The sequence below is a fragment of the Nyctereutes procyonoides genome, unplaced genomic scaffold (genome assembly GCF_905146905.1).
Source record: "Nyctereutes procyonoides isolate TBG_1078 unplaced genomic scaffold, NYPRO_anot_genome, whole genome shotgun sequence".
Classification (NCBI taxonomy): domain Eukaryota; kingdom Metazoa; phylum Chordata; class Mammalia; order Carnivora; family Canidae; genus Nyctereutes; species Nyctereutes procyonoides.
In genome coordinates, this window is record NW_026575160.1 from 26,970,166 (window position 1) to 26,994,177 (window position 24,012).

Below are 24,012 nucleotides of genomic sequence, written 5' to 3' on the forward strand. Positions count from 1 at the left end.
TTTTTGTATATAGCAGGAGTTAGGAACTAGCCACTCTGTTTATTTCGTCCCATTGAGACAAAAGTCAATTTTATTAATAGTAAAACATTACCTGACTGAAATCATGGGAGACTTAGTGTTTTATTTTAATAAGGGAGGCTGCTCTATTTCTCTGAGTTTTTTTTTAAGACATCAAGAATTTTCATATGCCCTAAATTAGATTCAGAGCGGTAGAACTTATTTTTTAAGCTCTATAAATAGATCTAAGTGTTGTAGTGCTAGATAATAATTCCTATGGAATCTAGTTAATTAAAAATCTAAATGTCTGTGGCTAGGAATTATTCTATTTGATTTACATCTTTCCTTCCTGTATCCTCAGTATTTATGGAATACCACAGTGATTATTAAAATATGCCAGTCCAAGTCAACACATCTTTGCTTCAACCCATAGCCATTATAAAAAGGTAAAGTTGTAATTTTTGGTGAGAAGACAAAGGAGGAAGTCTTGTTCTTGCTTCAATCTCAATACAAGCAGTATGAGCCTCATCTATGACCTAACTTCCAGTTTACTAGTACTATGACACTAATTCATTTGTCACCCCTGTGTTATCTCTACATCTATGCATGTAGATATCTATATAACATATATATATATAATTATCATGTATCACATTATAATTACAATTATGGTTTATTTAAATGGTTTATTTATCCTGGTATAGTTAACACTTCTATAATTTATACCGTGTCAGGCACTTTTCTGAGTGCTTTGCTGTGAAACCCTGCTGCTGCCTGTGAGGTGAGGTACTCTTATTATCTACATTTTGCAGGTGAAGAAATGGAGACCCAGCGAGGTTAAGTGATAAGATCAAGGTCACACTGTTCATAAGGATTAGACCTGGGATTCAAACCCACATGTCTGGCTCCAGGTTCCATGCTCCCAAACCTTACCCTATATTACCTTTACTAAACACCTACACGAAACGAAGCCATTTAAAACATCAGTATAGAGAGTTAGGCTAGCAACCCAACCCAAAGCAGTTATTTTAAATTTGGTTAGTTACCTTGAAAATTAATCTGTAAAATCTTGTCTTATTAAGAGGGTATATTTTTTCTTCCTGTTAGTACTGCTTATGAGGCTATGATCTTTTCCAGCATAAGAACCACTCTTAACTATTTCTGCTCTCCTGAGCCTGATGTATTACACACACACTCAAAACTGTTGAAGAGATAAATAAAAAAGTGACTGATACAGGTAATTTGCAAATTAAAGGAAGGGTTAGGTTAACTGGATGCTTCAGAATGAAATTTAATTCTTGGGAAACAATAAGATATTTTGGCCTGCACTATCAAAGGAATAGCCTGTATTAGTCTATTTCATTGGGTAAAAAAAAAAAAGATGATTACTGATTTAATTAGTTTGGTTTATCATTTGTGCCCTTTAGTCATAAACTATCAGAGATTATTCCTGTGATTATTTTAACAGGGCCCAAAAATTGAATTTGAAATTTGAGTACACAGCATTCTGCTGACAACTAATGTTGTCTAACCCTGCAAGCACAGAATTTTATTCAAATATGAACATTTTTATCAGATATTTCAGTTTCTTAAAAATATTACATTTAAAAATCTATTAAATTACTAATTCCTATTGAAACCAGTGTACTTATTGTGATGAGCACTAGGTGTTGTATGTAAGTGATGAATCACTAAATTCTATACCTGAAACTATTATTACACTGTATGTTAACTAACTTGAATTTAAATAAAAACTTGGGAAAAAAAAAGAAAATCAGTTTAAAAGATACAAAATTTTCAAATGAAGAAATATTTAAAACTTTTGCTACTGTATACAAAAAGGCCTTAGCATTGGTGAAATACTGTCAAATTTTAATTCTCAGATTATCTTAATGGAGAGAGATATGAGACAAGATTGGTGTGTTTCCCATGCTTATCACCTGGCACTTACAGATATAAAATACATGTAAGGGTGGTAAGTCAGACTCCTACCCCTCCAATCTCTGTATAACAAGGCTGGGCCAGTTATTACAATGGTTCTGTTCGTTCAGTTAATATCTATTGACCACCCATTATATAAAAGGTACTAAATGCTCTGCAATAACAAACTGCATGCATATGGCATTTTCAAGTCCTTCCAACATTCACAAGTATTATCGTGTTTTGAGTTATGAGGTACAGTAAACAGCACTGGTGTCCTAGTTAGCAGATTACAAATGTGGAAACTGAGGCCCAGCAAGGTTAATTATACTACCCAAAGTCACAGCAGTGGTGGCGAATCAGGCTACAGAAGCAGTAATAGTAATAATATAAAGGAGAGAGGGAACAGAAATAGCCCATCAAAAGGTTCTGCTTCATAAAAGTCTTGATTTGAAAGCAGTGTTGAATGGCTTGGTCATACATGGAATACAGACCAACCACACTTTATCATTAAGGGCTAAGTTTCTTTTGATTAAGATAGACCAAGTTCCAATAATAATACTGTTTTTGAGTATAGTTGGTATATTCTTAAATCATACTTCTCTCTCTTCTTGCTTAAACTTAATTGAAAAAATAAGCTTCAAAAAAGGCACCCTACGAATAAATAGGGTATGTAATGAGCAACCATTATACATGATTTCTTCACTCATGTGGAACTCCTATAACCCACTAATGAGTTCACCACTTGTGAGGTACTAAGGCCTTTTGTTTCAACTAGGTTAATCATATTTTATGACCAACCATTATGTCTCTTCTATTCATGTATACTACTATTTCATCGCTAGGTACAGTATTCATACTTTATGGTCCAATTTATTATTTGGCTGCATCTGAAAACCAAGTCTATATGAATATTTTATTTGATATGCAAAATACACTAAAGTTACTGTTACCTTTATAAACATATAATAAATCGTATAAAAAGGCATATTTTAGGAAAATAAGCAAATTGGATAGGAAGTTTTTAAGCTTTCCCATCCTCAATGTCAACATACTAAGCATGCAGAAATTTATTTGGCTCAATATTGATGGTAATAATGTCTGCTATTTATTGGGCATCTTCTCTGCACCGTACTCTTTATGTATATATTTATATATTCATTATTTCACCTAACTGAATCTTTAAATTCAACATAATACAATAGTTATCTTCATTTCACAACCGGGGAAAGTGACATTGGGCAAGGGTAAGTAAATTTCCATGTCACAGAATGGCAAATTTGAGCTTTTATTCCATCCTGGACACATTGTCTACTACATCATAGCTTTTCCCTACCTCCAGGCCTTCCACCCTCTTGGACCAACAAGCCGACATTCTGTTTTAATTCCTATTCCACCACGAGTGCAGCTCATTTGCTTAGTTATTCATTCAACATACATTTATTGAATACCTACCACAAGCCAGGCATGGTTTTAGGAACTGAGGACACAGTTAACAAGACAAAGTCTCTGCTCTCAAGCACTTAGAGACTCAGGGCAAAGGCAGGCAACAGGACATAAATAAACAAGATAATTTCAGAAAGTGATAAGTGCTAGGGAGGATAAACAAAGTGAAGAGGTAGAGAATGTGGGGAAGGGGGGGCTGGTGGAAGTGGAGAGTGTCTATTTTAAATTGGAAGACCTTTCTGGAGAGGTGATATCTGAGCTGGGCCATGAATGATGTGATAAGACACCAGGTGATCTGGGGCTGGGCGTTCTTAGCAGAGGGAACACCAAGTGCAAAGGCCTAAGGCAAGAATAAGTTTAGCCTGTTCAAGAAATAGCTAGAATGCCCATGTGGCTGAAATTTAGTGAGCTGAGAAGAAAGTGGTGGTATGAGATGCGGCTGAAGAAATCAACAAATGCCGGATCCTGTAGAGCTTTATAGGTCCTGGTAAAGAGTTTGGATTTATTTTAACTGCTGTGGGAGGCCACTGGAGTGTGTGGAAATGTCCCAATCTTACCACAGCCAGTTTACCTCCTGTTTACCTCTAGCCACTGTCTGTTATCTTATGGTGATGAAGCAGCTGCCTCAACTGTCATTCACCCTCTTAAGATCTCTTCTGTTTCCTGACAAATTTCACCTTTTGATACTGACACCAGAGCCACATTAACTTGCTGCACACTTTGGATGCCTTGGAACTGCCCAGAGCCTGTTCTACCATTCACTGAAATGATCTTTCTTTTCTCTGACCCAACGCCGATAATCCTAGCTAGATGTTAGAGAAACAAACATTAAGGGGGTGAAAGTGGAGATAGTTATCTTTAAAGTGTGGCAGTCTGATAACACTTTAACTAAACTCTCCAAGAAATTTTCTTTCCTTTTTTAAAAGAGAGACAGAGAGAGTGATTGTGGGAGGGGCAGAGAAAGAAGGATAGAGAATCTTAAGCTTAGGGGGGCTTGATCTCATGACCTATGAGATCATGACCTGAGCCAAAAATCACGAGTCACTTTACCGACTAAGCTACCCAGGCACCCCAGAAATGTTCATGTTTTTAAAAGTAATTCCTATTAACCCTAGTGGGTTTTTAATCTGTAGAGTGTCATAACTTTAAAAGGGTCATAATCCTAAAATTCTGGGATTGAACCCTGCATTGGGCTCTCTCTGTTCAGCAGGGAGTCTGCTTCTCCCTCTCCTCTGCCCCTACCCCCTGGTTTGCTCTCTTTCTCTCAAATAAAAAAATAATAATAGGATTTTAAAAAAAGAAAAGAAAAAGAAAAGGCATATAACAGTGAGGAAGTCTGACATACACTATTTTAACTGAGTGAACGAAGTCATCATCATTAAAGGGACAAATTGAAATTGCATGCCTGGTAAGATGCAGTGAGGAAGTACAGCCCCTCTTCTGTGATATTCCTGCAGAAAATGAGTAACTTGAATCAAATAATGAGGATTCATAGGACACTCAAATTGAGGAACAGTTAACAAAATAACTGGTCTATAATTTTTTATAGTGTCAAGGTCAAGAAGAAGAACCATTCCTGAATGAAGAGCACCAAAAAGACTAGATGGAAAAAAAAAAAAAAGACTAGATGGCAACATGTGGTTTTCTGAACTGGTTGTGTTTTCTGTAAAGAGTTTTGTCAAGACCATGAGAAAACTTGAATGGAGTTTGAAACTTACATGACAGTAATGTATCAATGTCAATTTTTAAATTTTGAGATTGTATTATGGTTATGTTTGAAAATGTTTTTATTTGTAGGAGACACACAGTAAAGAATTCACAAGGGGTGTCATATTAGCAGTGTACTCTCAAGTGGTTTAGGGAAAAATGTGTTTTTGTTGTTGTTGTTGTTGCATACTTGTGCTTTTTTGTAAGTGGGAGATTGTTCCAAATTATATTTTTAAAAATAACACAAGGCTTAGTACACATTCAGATTGCTTATTTATCTTACCTCGTGTATTTTATTCACAAACCTTCCAATTTTGAATATTACCTTTTATTTCACCACTTCCCTAGAATAACCACGTGTTTTAGTTCCAGAGCTCGTCAAGCCTTCTCTCATCCTTTTACAGGAATACCAATCCCTCTTTCTCCTCTGCTTCCTAAAAAATCTTTCCTTATTCTCTATGACCCATTATTCTCTGGGTATCGTCTGTAATATAGTATTTGTCACAAAGGAAAGACCTGTAATACATTCATCTTCCCATTCCTGGACTTGTCACAATCCCTAGAACATAAGAGAGGCTCAATGCATTGTATTGAATGAGTGAACACTAAATTAATGGATAAAGTGTTGGAACTGTTTGTTAATATTGTGTTTCGAAAGGATTTCTGTTGTAACTCTTAATCCTATATATAACAGAAAGTTGCAGACATATGATATCTTGGAGGGCTTGTAGTGGTTTTATTATATATACATTTCATTATATATATTTATATATATTCAAATTTATATATATATTTCATTATATGCCCCTTCAAATCATTTTTTTGGAGTAGAATGGAAATAAAGGAAAGAGAGAGAAGAGAGAACACAGAGGGAGGAAACAGAAAAGGGAGAAAGGGATTAGAAGGGAGAGGAATAATTTTGATTTTGGGAGATAAATGAGTTGGTGAGACACTTGTCATCCCTCATATCTGGTCAGCACAGCTGCTTGGCGCAGCAGACAGCCCACTTACTTTAGGGTAGACAAACCTGCATGTGACCTGCAACTCTGCCACTTTTCAATTATGTCATCTTAGACAAGTTAGTTAACTTTGATGATTTTCAGATACTTCATTTTTTTAATGAAAATAATACTGTGAACTCCATAGGTTCATTGTGATGTTGAGAGGGAACATTTTAAATAAAGAGCTTAGTACTATGCTTGGAGTATTAGAAGTCCTTAGAAGGCAGTAGCTCTTATCTTTATTATCCCTAAGATTCTGATGCTCTGTACTCTCTGATAAACTATCACCTTGTACTTTATCAATAAGTTAAAAAACACTAGAATAAATATTTGAAAGTATGAAGCAGCAAAATCCTACTTCTGAAAAACCTAATGGTTTTATGTTTTTATCTATAAAAGTGTCATGTTTACGATTACAGGTTTTACTTTCAATATGGTTATGTTCCAAGTCAGATATATTTCCAAGTTAGTTGTGTATGAGAATAGACAATTGGACATTTTGCACATGTAAAGCATCTTCTTTGGTTTTGACAAGATGAGAGGTATATTGTGCTTAGTTCTTAAGATCATTTTCTTACTTTCCAGACAAAAGGTTTTTTTGCTGTGAATCTGTCAGTCTTAAATCTCATGGGATATGCTCTCTTCAACCCTCCACTCTCTTGTTTTTTGAGTAAATAATTATACGATGTTTTCCTCCTAATGCATACATTGCTCTAAATCAAAGCTCTCTACAAGAAAAATTTACATGGAAATGAATCACATATTATTAATGGTGTTTTGAAATAATAAACAGCAACTATAATGGCTTTTAGGCAAGTCAAACTAAAAAAATAAAATAAAATAAAGGAGAGGTTACCGAGGTCAGGCTGATGTCATTTTTCACATCACTTCTCTTAGAGTTAGAAAATCCATGAAGAATAACAATAAAATCTCCCAAACTGGAGGCAATGAAAGATTTCAAAGAGTAAGCCCAAGATATCACACGTCTAGCTTTAAGGTCATGGAGAGTGAGAAACCTAAGCATACAGATCCATTCAGAGTCCGTATTTGTCTGTAACCCCCAGTATTACATGTGAATTTCTATGGTGTTGAGGTCCACACTCCTCACGTGAATCGCGGAAGGAGTTTCTGCACACCATCTCCTTCAGTATTCAGTCGAAATAAGTCAGCAACCAATATTCACTCTTTTCACTCTTTTGAGTTTGAAAACTTTCTTTTTATGTGTTTGGAAAAGTGTTGTGTAAAATTGGGAATTTCCAGAGTGTTGCTTGTGTTCAAGGACAGGTTTAAACAATGGGGAGGCATCAGGCTTAGAAGAGTCTCTGAGAACAAAGACAACCTACAACCTATAACCTCTATGAAGAAAAAATGTTTGGAAAAAGCTGTGAGTTGATGCACCACGGAACACACGTACTCCAGTGTAATTATGCCTGGTAAGTCCCTCTTCTCATGCTCTACAGCTGTATTGCTGGGTCTCTAACAGTGCTCAAGAGCCACACGTTGCACTGTGGATTTCAGAGGGCACCTAACAAGCCACCCATATTTTGGAAGCAGTGAGCAGGAGGATTAATGAGTTGCTTAACCCCCCACCCCCCTTGAATGAGTGTTTATTGATTCTGACAGAGGCACAGGGAAGTGAATGATAGCGAGTAGAGTTGCCTACCTCACCTGGCTCTCTGCCTTAATTTGTTTGTGAAAATGAATTAAGACTGATGGCAAATAGGACTGTGCAGGAAAGACAGGACACAGAAAATGATAATGGTCACAGAGAGGGAGAGCAGCAACTAAAAAAAAAAAAAATCCAGTTTTTAGCCGGGTGCTATTTTTATAATCTAGGATTTTAGGCACATAGAAGCTATTTTAATACCATGCGTATGAATACATTCACAAAGTTATATGCAGTTTACAGCCTTAAAAACAAGGTTTTCCTAACTTGCAGCACTGTAAGCTCAATTTCATGTACCTGGGTCTGAGAAAAAAAAAAGATTGTGTTCTTTTAGTGACGTACATCGTCACCAATAAAAGAGATTTCTGGTGTTCAACCCCAAAGGCACCCTTGTTAAAGATGCATGAAGTCAAGGGAATAGACCTTATTTCTCCATGGCTCTGGAGGCCCTGGAGGTCTGGCAGGGATAAACATTTGTCTGTCACTTAATAAGGCACTAATGACTCAGAAGAGAAGATATAATTAATGTGTTTGGGGGGTTGGGGGGGTTTGGTTGTTTGCTTTTTTGTTGGATTTTGTTTGGTTTTTGATAAGGCATAGCTGTTGGCCAGATCAAAATTAAGGTTGGGAATGCAGGGCTGTTGGTAGCCTCTCGTGCCACGTGGTCTTTAGCTTCTCTTGTGTCGATGGAGTAAAAATTAGAGTGAAGACTACAGTCAGCTGGGCCTCCGCGCCGCCACACTCTTGTATTAGCTTCTTGTTCCAGTTGTAACAAAGTACTACAAACTGGGTGGCACAAAATAACCCAAATTTATTGTCTCCTGGTTCTGGAGGCTAAAAGTCGGAAACTTGCGAGCCGGCCTGGCCATTCTTCCTCTGAAATCTGTGGGGGAAATCCTTCCTTGCCTCTTCCAGCAGCTGCCATTCGCTCGCAGGCCTTGGCGTGTAGACCCCTCACTCCCACCTCTGCCTCTGCTGTCACGTCACCACCTTTGACCTGAGTGTCTGCCTCTGGATTCCCCTCTTCCTACAAGGACACCAGTCATACTGTATTGAGAGCCCACCGTGCTCCAGTATGATCTCATTTTAATAATGACCTCTGCAAAGACCCTCCCAAATGAGGTCACAGTCTGATGAACTAGAGGAGAAAACTTCAGTTCAAACTTTACAATTTTCTATTGTTTTCTCCCTAAACCTGATATGTTTCGGAGGATATATTTACATGGAAGAGAGGGTGAGAAGCACATCCCAGTAAGTAACAAAACTGCTTGGAGTACTTAAGGTCATGTTTGAATTTCATTGACTCTCTTACCTCCTCAGTCTAATTACTGCATTCTTCTCATTTCGTTAGACTTCAAAAGTTATAGACTGAAGAATGGAGTTTCCTAGTTTATGATTTGCCTGATGAAGGTTTTTAAATAAGTTGAAATTAATTATTCTCTTTTATCAACTAACTGCTAATGAGTCAGCCAAGCTCCCATAAACCTCTTAACCTATCTGCCTATGATGCTGATTCTCGTCAGCTAGGCCCCCAACTCTGGTTATAAACCAAACGCTTACCATGTGCCAGGCTCTGGGCAGGACACTTTTTATACAACTCCCCTTAAATCCCATTGCTTGCATTATTCTACCCATTTTACATATAAATGAACAGAGTAACTATAGTTATGTGAGGTCAGTTACTTCTTATAAAGTGTTAAATGCAGAAAACCGATGCTTCTGAATTCTCCTGTAGCCATATAACTGGCTTACGTAATTTTTCCTCACTGACTTGACTGGTTGTTTGGCATTATGTACAGACTGTCTTGTTGCTGTTTTATTTTGGCCTGTGCTTATTACGGGGCAGGGAGGATCACCCTGAATTTACCTCATGAAAGATTTTTTTCTCCACTAATCTTTTTGAAGACTGGTAAATTTTTTTCTGCCTTTTTTTTTAATTAAAAGGGACATAATTTTATTTTAGTTAATTGTAGAGCACAGACTCAGCATTTGTAGCCATTATCAGTATGACTATACATGTGTTTACCTGGTATAACCAATATTGAATTCAGTGAAATCTACAGAAATTGTTTATTTTAACATTAATATGGCAACTGATATTTTAAGACAATGTAAGTCCTTGTCAATCTATAGGAATGTGAGGAGATAATTGACTTTGTTCTAATGGTGAGACTAGCTTTTATCCACTAAAATATCCTTTCTTGACTTCTCATTCTGATCATCTCTCTCTGATTTATCACTACATAGCAGCAAGAGAAGATTCAGTTACTCTCTACCTGAGGCCTATGACACATTAAATGAGACTCAGACTCCATCATGGTTCATAAGATGCATCCTGCTCTGAACTTAGTCCCTTTGTGCTGCTGCTCATTATACTCCACACCCCAATCACCCTAGCTTGCTTGGGATTAGTTTCTCAACACGAGCTGATTCTTTCCTTCCCAGGATCCTCCATTCATGCTGTTCCCTCTGCTTTTCCGTGGATGTTCCTCCTATTTATTCAGGCCTCAGTTTATATTTGGAACTTTCATGGTTGCCTGCCTTGCTTACACTATTAGATTCCCCGATGTCATTCTCCTTCATGTCACCCGCTCTGTTTATTCCCTTAGAAGCACTTGAAACCCTTCTTTATTTGTTTACCTGTTAATGCTAGGTCTTCCTCTAGACAGTTAAGCTCTGTGAATGCAGAGAATATGGCTGTTTTTTTGACCACCATATACTCAATTTCTGTCTCATAGCCTGGCACATATTAAGTGTTCATTAAGTATTTATGGAAAAAATGAATAGTCATTAAATACTTGGTTTCCCTGTGAAGTCTTAGTACGTTTTTATTGTGCTTGGTTTTGGCAATCTGCGTACTATTACATGGAGTAAATAAAAATAATACAAAGTATGGAATGTTATGCTTTTATTTTTGCTTTTTGTTATATGTTTGAGTGACAAAGTTAAGACTTTAGAAGTTTTATTGCCAACTGAAAGCCCTTTTATTTATTTATTTTTTATTTATTTATTTATGATAGTCACAGAGAGAGAGAGAGAGAGAGAGAGAGGCAGAGACACAGGCAGAGGGAGAAGCAGGCTCCATGCACCGGGAGCCCAACGTGGGACTCGATCCCGGGTCTTCAGGATCGTGCCCGGGGCCAAAGGCAGGCGCCAAACCGCTGCGCTACCCAGGGATCCCTGAAAGCCCTTTTAAAGAAAATATTTTGGGGTGCCTGGGTGGCTCAATCGGTTAGGTATCTGACTCTTGATTCCGGCTTAGGTCAGGATCTCAGGGTCATGAGACTGAGCCCTGAGTCAGGTTCAGTGCTGGGCATGAAGCTGGCTTAAGATTCTCTCTCCCTCTCCCTCTGCCCTTCCCCTGCTCATGCACACACGTACTCTCCAGGGGAAAATAAATAAATAAATAAATAAATGAATAAATAAATAAATAAATAAATAAATAAATAAATAAATAAATGACAGTATTTGACCATAATATACCTCCAAGAGTAACAAAAACCATCATTCTCCTATTTGTACCTCACATTTTACATAGGTTAATTGGGAACATAAAAGGCAAAGATAGGAGCACCTGGGTGGCTCTGTCTGTTAACTGTCCAACTCTTGATTTCTGCCTAGGTCATGATCTCAGGGTCGTGAAATCAAGCCCCACATCGGGCTCTGCATTTAGCATGGAGTCTGGTTGAGCTTTTCTTTCTCCTTCTGCCCCTTCCTCTGCTTGCTCTTTCTCTCAAAATGAACAAATAAAATCTTTTTTAAAAATGTGAAGATAAATTTAATACCGAATTCCAAAGCCCAAATTTAAAAGAATCTAACTCCCTATCCAACATAGGAGATCATGAAAAATGTTTAGCTATAAAAAATTATTCGTACCTCTCATAGGTTTCTGGGGAATTGTAATGTTGATATAAGCACTATAAATAATGACTCAATTATATATATGAAATGGTTGAATTGGTGGCTACTCTCTTTATTACCATTAGAGTGTTAAAACTGCATTTGTTTAAACTGTTAATGTGATACATTGTTCTTTTAAAAAATTCCCCATACTAATTGTTGGCTATTTTTCATATCTCTTCAGGACCCAGCCCGTAATGATATATTAAATAAGCACTCCATACATATGAAACAAATGAGTAGGCATTAAATATATGCCATTAAATTGAGATTGAAGTACATGTATCCGTTTTGTCAACTTTCCTAAACATTACCTACACCCTGTGGTATAGTGTCCAGGAGTAGGGGTTTGGGAGTATGTTTCCCAACTTTTCCACTTATTGCCACTCAACTATCTTTTTCTATAATGTTACTTATCTCACTGGGAGTTCCTGAGACACCATGTGTAATACTTTGTACATCTTAAGCACCCAGTTAGCTGGTTATTGAAACTAATTATCAGGCAGGGTATAAAACAGATGGCCATTTGTGATCTCTTCTAGCTCCTTAATCAAATAACTTCAAATATCTTTTAAAAGGCCCTATCTGGACAGAGTTTTCTAGAAACTCTAGGGTATATGCATAAGATAAATTTGTTCAATAATAGCTAAAATATGAAAATATATGCTTGATTTATTTTACGTATTGCAAAATTTCCGATGGCAATTAGAAAACAATAACAAGTATAATTGGGAGTTACTGATATGTGTTATGCTTTTAGCATTAGTTAGCTACATTCTAATATGCAGTGGGTATCTTTTAGTCCAATTGCAATGTACTTCTTTTCTAATTTTACCTGTAGGGGTCACTGGTGTCACAGGGCAATCTTCCTCTCTGTTTAGGTTTTGATGGGTAATTACCTGCTGACAGGTAATGTATTATAGGAATAAGGTAATATATTCTTACGATTTACTATTCAGTAAGGAATTCATTAACATAAAGATTATGACCTAGCATATACCCTTGGGAAACTTTCATGTTGATATGCTTTTATTTGGAAGGTGAGTCACTATGTTTGCTAGTGGAAAATAGTTGACAGAAACTTCATTTTTAACTTACTTCTTATTGGATATAACTATGGGGTTCAGTCAAGTGACAATGAACCAAGAAAAAAAAGTGAGTCATTCATTTAAAATTTATTAAATGGATATATCCTTGAATATCGTAAGAGGTATGATTGTCATAAGAAAAATGCATTATGTAAACCTAGTTAATGAAACTAACTTTACACATTTTATTAGGTATGTTAGTAAATTCTAAATTGTAGCCTTCGTTCTATTCAGGTTGTTAATATGATAGAGATTATAGGAGATGCTTTGCATGAATTATATAGTTTAGATGGTGACAATGAACCTTAGTATTTGATAATCTAATGCAAATTCAATTTTTGTATTCTTATAACTAATTCTTTTATATATGGTATTTTCCTAACTATAAAATAATCCTTAAATAGCAAGTTTTTTTAATTGGTGAAAATAGCCCAATTAGACTTACCATTGATCTGATTCTTCTCCTTGAACAAATGTGAAGATATGCAGTTGAGAGACAAATTGGACTAAATGCACACCATTTCCTTTTCTGATTTCCTTTTCCTTTTCTTTCATGATGTCAGCCAGCGAGACACCTTAAGTGTAAAAAATCTCCATGCAACTCCTGACTGGGGAAAGTGTATCATCCACAGGCAATCATACCTCTGCTGTGTTGGTCAGAGAACAGTATAGGGAATTCATTGCTGCTGTGTTTGTTTTTTGTGGGGAATAAACTACTGTGACCAAAAAATCAAGGAAGTTTGGTAATTTTCCACTAAGGTTTATATTGGCAATAAAATCAATTTCAAGAGTTTATTTTTAAGAAACTGATTTTTTTTTTTAAATTCAAAGCCAAAATTGGCAATGACACCATTCCAAATCAGTAAGATAGTTGTGCAACTCTATGATTGTTAGAACTGGATCCATCAGATTTTTGCAAAATTAAAATAGGATTTTAAGAGTTAATTTTTTAATTCCTTGTAAACTTCTTCATAACCTTTCCCTATTTCACAATGAAAGGCAAACACTATCTTGAAGTTGAAATGCAAGTGAATTCTGAAGGAAAATAAATGTATTTGTACTAGAACTGCAAATGTTTGACAGAAATTGGAAAGTGGCTCTTAAAGAAACTCTCAGCATGAGAGCCATAATTAGTTTTAAAATTTACTTCTAGTGGCTTCTCAGACCAATAGGACTTTGTTTGCTGTAGCATCTTAAGATATCTAGGGGACATTCAGTCTTCAAATATCAAGGGAGCTATGTTTTACTCTAGCCAAAGAGCTATGTGAAAATATATGTGAAAGTAACAACAAAAGTTCCCAAATAGAAGCCATTTAACTTAAAGTCAGCTGTCTTGACCTGGGATATATATTTAGACTTTTCATAGTCTTAAAAATCATCTTTATAGAACTACCCTATACTGTATGGATTTGTATATTTATTATGAGAAAAAAATCCTCTTCTACTCTTTTGTGTAATATATATTCTGATTTTGAAGATACGATATGAAAATACACATAATAATTTTTTTAGTTTAAATAGCAGTGATAAGAAAGCAAATAATTTTAATTTTATATATCAAATTTGTCTAAAAACTGAATGTGATAAGTTTTAAAACTCACTGGAAAAGGATCATAAAAGCATAGAACTTCATATTGTCATTATGAACTAAATAAGTATTTTTGAGCCTATAAGATATACTAATTTTTGTTTACATATAGAAATATAAAATGTGGCCATTAGTCAAGAAGAACTGCAAATAAGGTAAAAATAATGATCAAAATGTACAGTACTGTGTGTCAAATGAATGGAAATTTTAAAAATAATTTGCTAAGAAAGGAAAGATATTCATATCTGTCAATCATCATCACGAACAAAAATTATTTGTGAGAATTTTAAATACAGAGTCAAGCACAGCGAATCAATGACTTCTAAAAGCTGGTGATCATATCCTTAAGGAATTTTTTAGATGAGGAAACAGAGGATCACAATAGCAAGGGACTTGTCCAGAGGCACACACAAAAATTAATGATGGAGTGTGCCGCTAGAATTATGAAGGTACAATGAACTATGGCAACAAGCCTGAATTAGTTTTCATGCCTGTAGTAATAACTCTGCCCTCCTGCCCTCCATTTAATGCCCTGCTCCCAAAAGAATCTTCCAAAAATGCCTTTGATCTATCACTGACTTGTTTAAAGACCTCTTCAGAGCTCCATGAAATCTAAACTTAAGGCTGCTTTCTTGCCTTTTTTTTCCTCACTGCCTTTCCCTCACTCTGTGCAAACTAAGTGCGTACCAAGCTATTCTCCAAGAACACTCTGGACGTTTTTAAAACGTTCCGCCTTTTGTGCATCCTGTCCTTTCACCCTGTGATGCCTTCCCTCTTATCTCTTCAACTGCAAGCTTATCCATCCTATGTTCTACTCAAAAACCACCTCTGGGGCCTTCCTTAATCTCTTGCAGTTGGAATTAATCTCTCCCATACTAAGCGTATTATACCTCTGGGGCATATATCTATTGCTCCTAAAAAACTGAAAGTTCATTGAGGACTGAGACCTTCAATCTATCATATTTGTATCATCTGCAGTACACTGAATAACTTGCACATAGCCACAGAGAAATAGCAATGACATAGCAATTTATTAGTAATAACAATAAACATAATTAAAATAAATAACATTTATTAGGCACTTACCCGGTGGCAGGCAGTAACCTAAGTGCTGTAGATGGAATCAGAATTTGAAGCCAGGCAGTTGACTCCAGGATCCTTGTTTTCAGCCGTGTAGGTCCTGGAGTCAGCAGCTGCTCTGGATTGAATCCTGATTCTACCACTAACTAGCTGAGTGATCTCTCTGTGTCTCAGAGCTTCGTCTTTAAAATGAAAATAGTAAGAGTATCTACCTCAAGTTTTCAAATAGATTAATTTAGATAATTTGTGTTAAATATTTACGGTAGTGCCTAACACCTAGCAGTCCTGATTAGTAGTTAACTCTACTTACTACAGTTTGTTCTAAGTATTTAATGAGTTAAATTAACTATCTTGGCTAAAAATGCTTCTTACTTTCTCACCTCCTATCAAAATTCTGTTCTGGCTTTAAGGACCTGCCCAAGAGCCAGCTCCTCAGGAAGTCATTCACGATATCATCTGTTAGCTTCAGGAAATAGTTACAGTCAGCTATGGTTGGCAACAATATCGGAAATAGCTATGGAGTTACCAACTTTTTCTCATGATAATAGGAAAATGATCGTCTAACCTTATGTGTTTTGAATCTCATCTTTCCACTGACTCACCTAAACATGTAAAAACTATTCTTATAGTAGACAAAATACTTTGAAAGTCCTGAGCAGGAATACTTAAAACAAAAACTCTATACTTGGTCACAACTCCAGCAGAATTCTAATTTATAAATTGGAAGGCAAAAACCTCTCAAGGTCCCCAGGTAGCGTTAACATATCAAAGATGAAGTGTTTACTCAATATGCTAGTAAAATCCCAATTTAATTCAGTCTTTCCCCATACAAGAATTGTTTTGGTATCTGAGGAACCATACTCAATTTTCTAGGTTATATTAAAGCATGTTTTTGATGAGGTAATACATAAAGATGTATTTCCTATAATGAAAAGTAAATATATAGTAGGCATTTTCCCTGAATAAGATAAAAGGGGTTTTACACTTGTCAAGACTTGATAGCTTGTTAGGTCAGCCACATGCCACGATGTGGTTCAGGAGAGTGACACAAATAACCAGAGTGGTCCCAATGTATTTTGATGTTGCTGTGTTTTGGTCATACCTTTTGGAACTGAAATATGACAGTAGTCCAAGTCAGTCACTGGCTAATTGGTTTTCAGCACTAAAATAACTTTTTATTTATTTTCTCTAGTTATTTAATGAGAATAATCTATACAATATTAGGTACCATTTTATATTTTAGTATTAGGTATATTTTATATTTTGTAGCATCATACTTTAGTGGGATCATGGCAAACACTAACCTGCCTTGACTCAATCATAAAATCTTGCAAGATGATATAAATGTCTATGTATGTATATATATTTAAGTATCTGAGATCATCTCAAAACAGCAAAGATTATTATCATAGTGGCAAAGTTTATGAAGGAAGAAAGAGTGTGATATAAAATGAAGTGGAAAAGAAAAAGCCTAGAAATCCAAAAGCTGAGTTTCAGGTTTCTCAGTGAGATTGTGATCTCTTATTCAGGCCACTTTCAGTTTTTTTCTGCTACAAGAGTGAGGAATATGAGAAAATATCAACTACTTCAAATATATGTACCTGGATTTCATAACAAAGAAGGTTGATTCCATCAGGAATTTGGACATAGACCTTTCAAGCCCCAGGGAATTCTTGGATTACAATGAAACCAGCATTTTAGCAAATGTCTAGGAACATATATTTACAAATCATTTCTTTCTCTTTAGCATAATCACGTTCAAATATAAGCTCTACATATTTTGAATTCCATAAAAAGATATGTGGCAGTATAATTTATGGATAAATCATAAATATTTGAAAAATCAATTTCACAGCATCTCTGATCTAACTCTAGCTTTTTTTTTAAAAAAAGATTTTATTTATTTATTCATGAGAGACAGAGAGAGAGAGAGAGAGAGGCAGAGACACAGGCAGAGGGAGAAGCAGGCTCCATGCAGGGAGCCTGATGCAGAACTCGATCCCAGGACTCCAGGATCACGCCCTGGGCCAAAGGCAGGTGCTAAAATGCTGAGCCACCCAGTGATCCCCATAGCTTCTTTTTAAACATTTTTTAATTTTATTTTTTATTTTAATTTCAGTACAAACATAAAATTCTAAATTCTTAATTAAATTTTTAGCACCTACCAAAGAAAAAAATACAGCATCCCAACCAATATCTGTTGCTATTGTTCAAACTGGCATTGATCGATCAAGCCTTCTAAACAAAGCCTTTCTGAAGAGTAAACTATTTCATTAAATGACTGTGAGATAATCCTAAGTGGACATCATTAAAACAGAGATAGGCAGTACGCATATTTTTCCTTCCTCTTTAATACTCTTTCGTGCTAATATGCTGTACTGAATTTTTCTCCCTCCAGTTCCCACTCCTGCCATTTCCTGGGATGTGACACATACAAACAACATTTGATGACGTTCACAATTTGAATCCAACAATTGGAGGTGGGTCTCCCTTCTCAAGAGAAAACACAGACTAAAACCTAGAATGCAACTTTAACAAGCTGTAAGTCTAAGAAGAATAAAGATATAGACTCCCTGCTGACAGTAGCACAAAAACAACCAACTGACTTTGGAATTGACAGCCTCTGCGATGTTTCTATTATCCCCACAGTGCAAGAGCCTCCAAATCTAATGATATGATTAGGTTGTTCTGCATGTGAGGATCAACAAGCCACGTGAAAACAACTACAAATTAGGATCGAGACAGGGAGAAATAAACTCAGAGAAAAAAGTGACAATGAGTTAACAAACAAAAATTCCAAAGCACGCAAAGAAACCAAACACCAAATGCAGGTAACCTAATCAAGAATTGGCACATTCATACCAACCTAAATTAATTTTATGAAGTATTCCAATAAAGACTTTGAATACCTACAATTATGGTTCTCAAACTGATAAAGAATACTTCTGTTTTTTAAATGTCAAGGAATTATTTTTAAAAAAGAAGAAAATTTAGAATGGTGAGGCATGAAAGAGAACAAATTCTATATGTTTAAATAAAAATCATAGTTATTAAAATTTGAAAAGTAATTTCCACATTAGAATAAAAGAGAAAACCAGTAAACTGGAAGAATAATTTAAGGAATTCATTAAGAATGCAGTATAGAGAACAAAGAGCTAGAAACTATATAATATAAACTCAAAACAGCATGGTACAAATAAATTCAAATATATTAGTTCATTAAAATACTGTTAATGGCTTGAACTCGCCTATTAGAGGACAGATTACAGATAGGATTTTTTAAAGTATAGCTATAAGTTTCTAGTAAGAGTGTTGAGGAATGCTATATTATATGAATACTAACCATAAGAAAACTAGCACAGCAATATTAATATAAGATGGCATAGAATTTAAGGCAAAATATTAATAAGGATACCATGTACAAGATGAAAGGGAAAACTCAAAAGAAATGTTAACAATATTGAGCTTATTTGCAACTAAGAACTAAGAGACTTGAAATATTTACAGCAGAACAGGCACAATTACAAAAAGAAGATACCTCCATAATATTAGTACAAGTTTTCAAGGAATGCTAGTTGAAGCAGATTAACTATTAGTTAGAATATGGTTTTGAACAGCAAACTTAGGAAGCTCAACCTAATAAATATATACAGAATTCTGTACCCCAAAAATGAATGCATACATAGAATAATAATTAAATCGATAATGTAGTAGATCACAAAGGAAGTGTTATCATAGTTCAAATAATTGGCAGTGAATCATATTCTATGATAATAGCCTAATATAATTTGACACCAATAATCAGAGATCATAAAGAAATTAAATGTTTTGTTAAATAAGACATTCATGTGGGGCACCTGGGTGGCTCAGCGGTCGAGCATCTGCCTTTGGCCCAGGGCATGATCCTGGAATCCCAGGATCAAGTCCCACATTGGGCTCCCTGCAAGGAGTCTGCTTCTGCCTCTGCCTATGTCTATGCCCCTCTCTCTGTGTCTCTCATGGATGAATAAATAAAAAAATCTTTAAAAAAATAACATATTCATCTGTTAAATTACAGTGGTAATTATGAGAAACAGGAAATGATTAGAAAGTGAATGGAAAATTTTAATATATATTTATATTTTATAATATAAATATGTTTTGAGATATAATCATCTCAAAACCAGTTCAATGCAGTTAAAAATGCTAGCTTTATTTTATAGTATTATATGAACTTTTTTAAAGAATAAGGATTAAAAATAAATGAGGTATACATTCACCACAAAAAAAGGGTTAAAAATAATACAAACTGGTTGTACTAATTAGTTTCTGCAAAATGTGTAAAAAGAATATGTAAAAATCAATAGTGTTCTTGTACACCTCTGGCATAACTACCAAAATATCAAACTAATAGCTAGTAGAACTAGTGATAGAGTTTGGCAAAGTAATTGGATAAGTGACACGTAAGAATAAGTCTTACAATATATTAATTTACAAAAGAAATATAATAGGAAAAAATAATTCATTCACAGAAGCACCAAAACCATGAAGTACATAGGAATAAATCTTTATTTTTTTAGTATTTTATTTAATAGGAATAAATCTAGTAAATATGCAATGTATTCATGGAGATTATTATAAATCATAGCTAAAAACAAAAATACACTATTCTTATAGATGGACTCAATATTTTTTAAATGTCAATTCTTCTCTAATGTACACATTCAGTAAAATTCCATTAACACAAGTTTTCCATGAAATTTGATAAGCTGATTCTATAATTCAGATGGATGAGCAAAGGGTCAAGAGTTGTAGAATTTTAAAGAACACAGTATAGGACAAAGTACAGTAACCTTACCCCACTGACATAAAGATTTCCTTTGCCCTACCTGATATCAAGACCTACTGTAAAGCTATAGAAATTAAGACCTTATAGGAGAGTACTTGTGATGAACACTGGGTGTTGTGTCTAAGTGATGAATCACTAAATTCTATACCTGAAACTAATATTACACCGTATGTTAACTAACTGGAATTTAAATAAAAACTTAGAAAAAAAGAAATTAGTGCTCTATGGATCTACAAAAGGAAAAAGGCAGAAACATATCCACAAAAATATGAGAATTGGTGTATTACAGATACACATTACAAATATACCTACCTGCCCTTGAGAACTTGGAAACATTTCCTATACGGCAAGTCCTCATCACTCTCTGCCTCCAGTTACTGGGATACAATGGATTCCTTCTGGAATGAACATCTTATTCAGACGGAACCAAATTAATTTCACTCTTCTAGGAGTTTAGAACCAATATCCAGAAAACTCTCAACCACTTAACTTTTAGACATTTATAATCAGGATATAATACTGCTGTTGGAGAATTCTATTTTAGGAACCATACATCTAGAAGAGTAAGTCAAAAGAGAAAACTCACTAACCAAAACAGAAAACTAAAGTGGACACACACACACATACACAAAAAGATGGGAAAACGTAAAAGCCAAGAGAAACTCGATTTCTGATGGGCTTTTCATGTTCCTATTGATGCCTTTTTTCACTCTAGCCCTAGAGTACTTGTCTTATTTCCTTATGGTATGTAGTTCTTTTTTTCCCTTAAAATACTATGAGGGGTTTTGGTTATTTCCAGACAAACCACTTTGAGTGAATGAGATTTATTATCAAGTTTCCATAGGCCTTAACAATTAAAACGGGGATGTCAACTTTATAAAATACTGGGATCTCTACACCTTCAGTGATAGAACAGCTTTATCGATACATAAAATTGACCCCAGTGATATTTACAAATGAGGAAAGAGCATAGAAAAGTCAGTATTCAAAACTGCTCCTCTATGTCTTGTGTGGGTAAGGTTGGGTTGAAGTCAGTAAAGTCACAGCTAAAGGCTTTTAAGGCAACTGCGCTAGCCTTTTGTCATTCATTCAGTAGAAACATATTTTGTGATCTTAAATTATGACAGTAGTTCTTTGGGTAATATTGCCAACACACTTTTCTTAAGCAGAAGTGCAGGAAATTCTTCCATTTGAATCCATTGCCATTCACAGTCTTAGCACAGCACACCTGTGAATTGAGGTCAAAAGTTAAAGTTATTGCAAAGGCCGAAACTAGGTGGAGGGACACTGGTTCTATCTTAAAAAGTCTTTGACTCTCAGGGCGCCTGAGTGGGTGGCTCAGTCAGTTAAGCATCTGCCTTCAGCTAAAGTCATGATCCCAGGGTCCTGGGATTGAGCCCAACATCAGCCTCCCTGCTCAATGGGGAGTCTGCTTCTCCCTCTACTCATGCTCCCTCTCGCTTACTTGCGAGAAAAATGTATGTCTCTCACTGAATAATTTAGGTCATTTGTTTATATTTTAATTTATTTTTACTATTATAATGTTACTGTCTTACCTCATGTTTGTTAAATGCCAGTAATATGATCTAATTTCTTTCCAAAAAATGTTTGTTCCTCTTACAGATAATGAGCAGAATGTATACTCATAATATAGCTTCCAGCAACATAGACTCTTGTAATTTAAGTAACATGCAGTGGTCACCACAGCTTTTGCAAAAGTTTCTTTTATCTGGATAGTTCCACTTTGGCTATCCTGTATAATAGAGTTAGCACATCTTAAGCCCTCTGGATAGGGTGTAGGTTATAGTATCTGGTTGCACAGTGTTATAATTGTCTTTGTCAGTAATGTAAATGACTTCTTTCCAATGGTTTTTGACCAGTGTATTCTTTAAATAAGTCCCTGCAATTGTTTTTTAATCATTGCCCTCAGCATTACTGAATCTGCAAAAAAAGGTTGCAGTTCTTTACCTAGGTTGACCAGTGACTGGTATATCTGAATTATATTTGACAACCCTAAGGACAAGAATTTTGTCTGTAGGTTATAGAGGTATCCACATTAGAAGCTTCCCCTTTTTATTCATGTGACACAGAGTGATTTATACCTACTGGCTAGGATATCTTATTGGATTTTTAGGCTGACCTTACCATTTTTCATTCAAATCATGTAACTTTTGAAAGTGAAAAGAGTACTATTAATAATTAGAATGGGACATCAGGCAAAAATAAGCACTCTGCCAGCCACATCAAGGTGTATCTTCATTGTAGTTATTATGTTTGTAAAACTTAGTTATAATGAGGCATTTGGAGGGTCTTATTGTGGTTTCCTTGCTGCCTAAAACTGTAGTGTTAAAAAGATGGTACATCTCTGAAATCTAAGAAACGAAGTATCTACAGGACCAAACAGTCCTTCCTTTGTGCCACTTCTCTTCCTGAATCTTACCTCTATTATTGAACTGTTCACAAGATATTGCAATTGCTGGTTTATGTCTCCATCTCCTTTGCTACACTCAAGCTAGGTAAGACCTGGGACTGGCACATTTCTTGTGGCCTGGACAGGAATCAATGTATATTTTTTTAATTGCGATCATCTGAATAAATTTAAAAGAACAGAATAGTTATAGGAACTTTCTTTTTTAAGAGCACTAGTAAAGATTGGATTGTCTGTGGATGGTATGTTACATGTAATGTTTTCATATACTAGTATAACACCATGTAGCTGGTGTACAACTGTGATTCATAAGATAACTTGGTATATCTGAATTGAAGGAGCAACACAATACAATAGTTAAGAGAGTCAACTCTGGAGAAAGTCTACTGGAGTCTGAATTTGGACTTGGCCACTTACTAGCTGTGTGTCCCTGGAAAAGCTAGATTCTCTGTGCATCCATTTCTCTCTGTAAAATGGGAAGGTAATAGTATGTACTTGCCTCATGGAGTTGTAAATATAAATGAGTTGTTGCGCATAAAGGACTTAAAACAGTGCCCAATTATTGTAAATGCTTAAGAGTTGGCTATTGATAATAATTGTTATAATAATTGTAACTCATGTTATAATAATTATAATAATAAATATTATTACTACTATTATTGTTAAAGAATGAACCTCACATGCACACAATAAAGATACAGATGTAGGTATTATACTCAAATATCCAGACTAACAGGGTAACCTAGCAAGAATGATTTTTCATTCATGTAATGAAAAATCAAGAAGTTGCACTTAAATTAAGAATGGGAATAAGTCCAGGTAAGCCAAATAATTCACATGGGAGAAGATAACTTATTAAATTGAAATCTATAGGATTTACACCAAATATTAAAGACTATGAAATAAATATGAAGGACATTTATAATCTCTTACCTTCACTTCCTATTTCCCTTTTCAACTTTCAAAGAATAGAAATGTATTTAAAATATTTCCACTTATATCTGTGAAAGTAGGAAATAAATTACCTTTTCTTTAACCTTTATTCCCTTCCTTATGTAGGACTCAGAGCTTTTTCACTTGAACATGGGGATTTTACATACATAATGAAAATGATAATTAAACTTCCAAAAAATTTGTGGTTGATTGGGAAAAGGTATTTGATGTGTAGAAGACATGATATTAATATAAGTTTTAGAGTATATGTATAAACATTATTTAAATCTGTGATATTTTCACAAATGCTCCATGCTAAAAGTATTTTATAAATTGAACATTAAAAGCCTCCCACATTGGGACACCTGGGTGGCTTGGTGGTTGAGTGCCTGCCTTCAGCTCAGGGTGTGATCCCAGGGTTCTGGGATCA

General features: G+C 35.2%; 1 protein-coding gene across 2 annotated transcripts in view; it reads right to left on the minus strand.

The window, feature by feature from the left end:
* Window positions 1-19,963: 19,963 nt before the first annotated feature.
* Window positions 19,964-24,012, minus strand: part of PPP1R3A (protein phosphatase 1 regulatory subunit 3A) — a 46,634-nt gene continuing 42,585 nt past the window's right edge. The window contains exon 5 of one of the 2 annotated variants that reach the window (XR_008663077.1): window positions 19,964-21,449. The gene's annotated coding sequence lies outside the window, so the exon portion shown is untranslated. The remainder of the gene's footprint in view (window positions 21,450-24,012) is intronic. The other variant, XM_055314840.1, reaches the window with a different exon arrangement.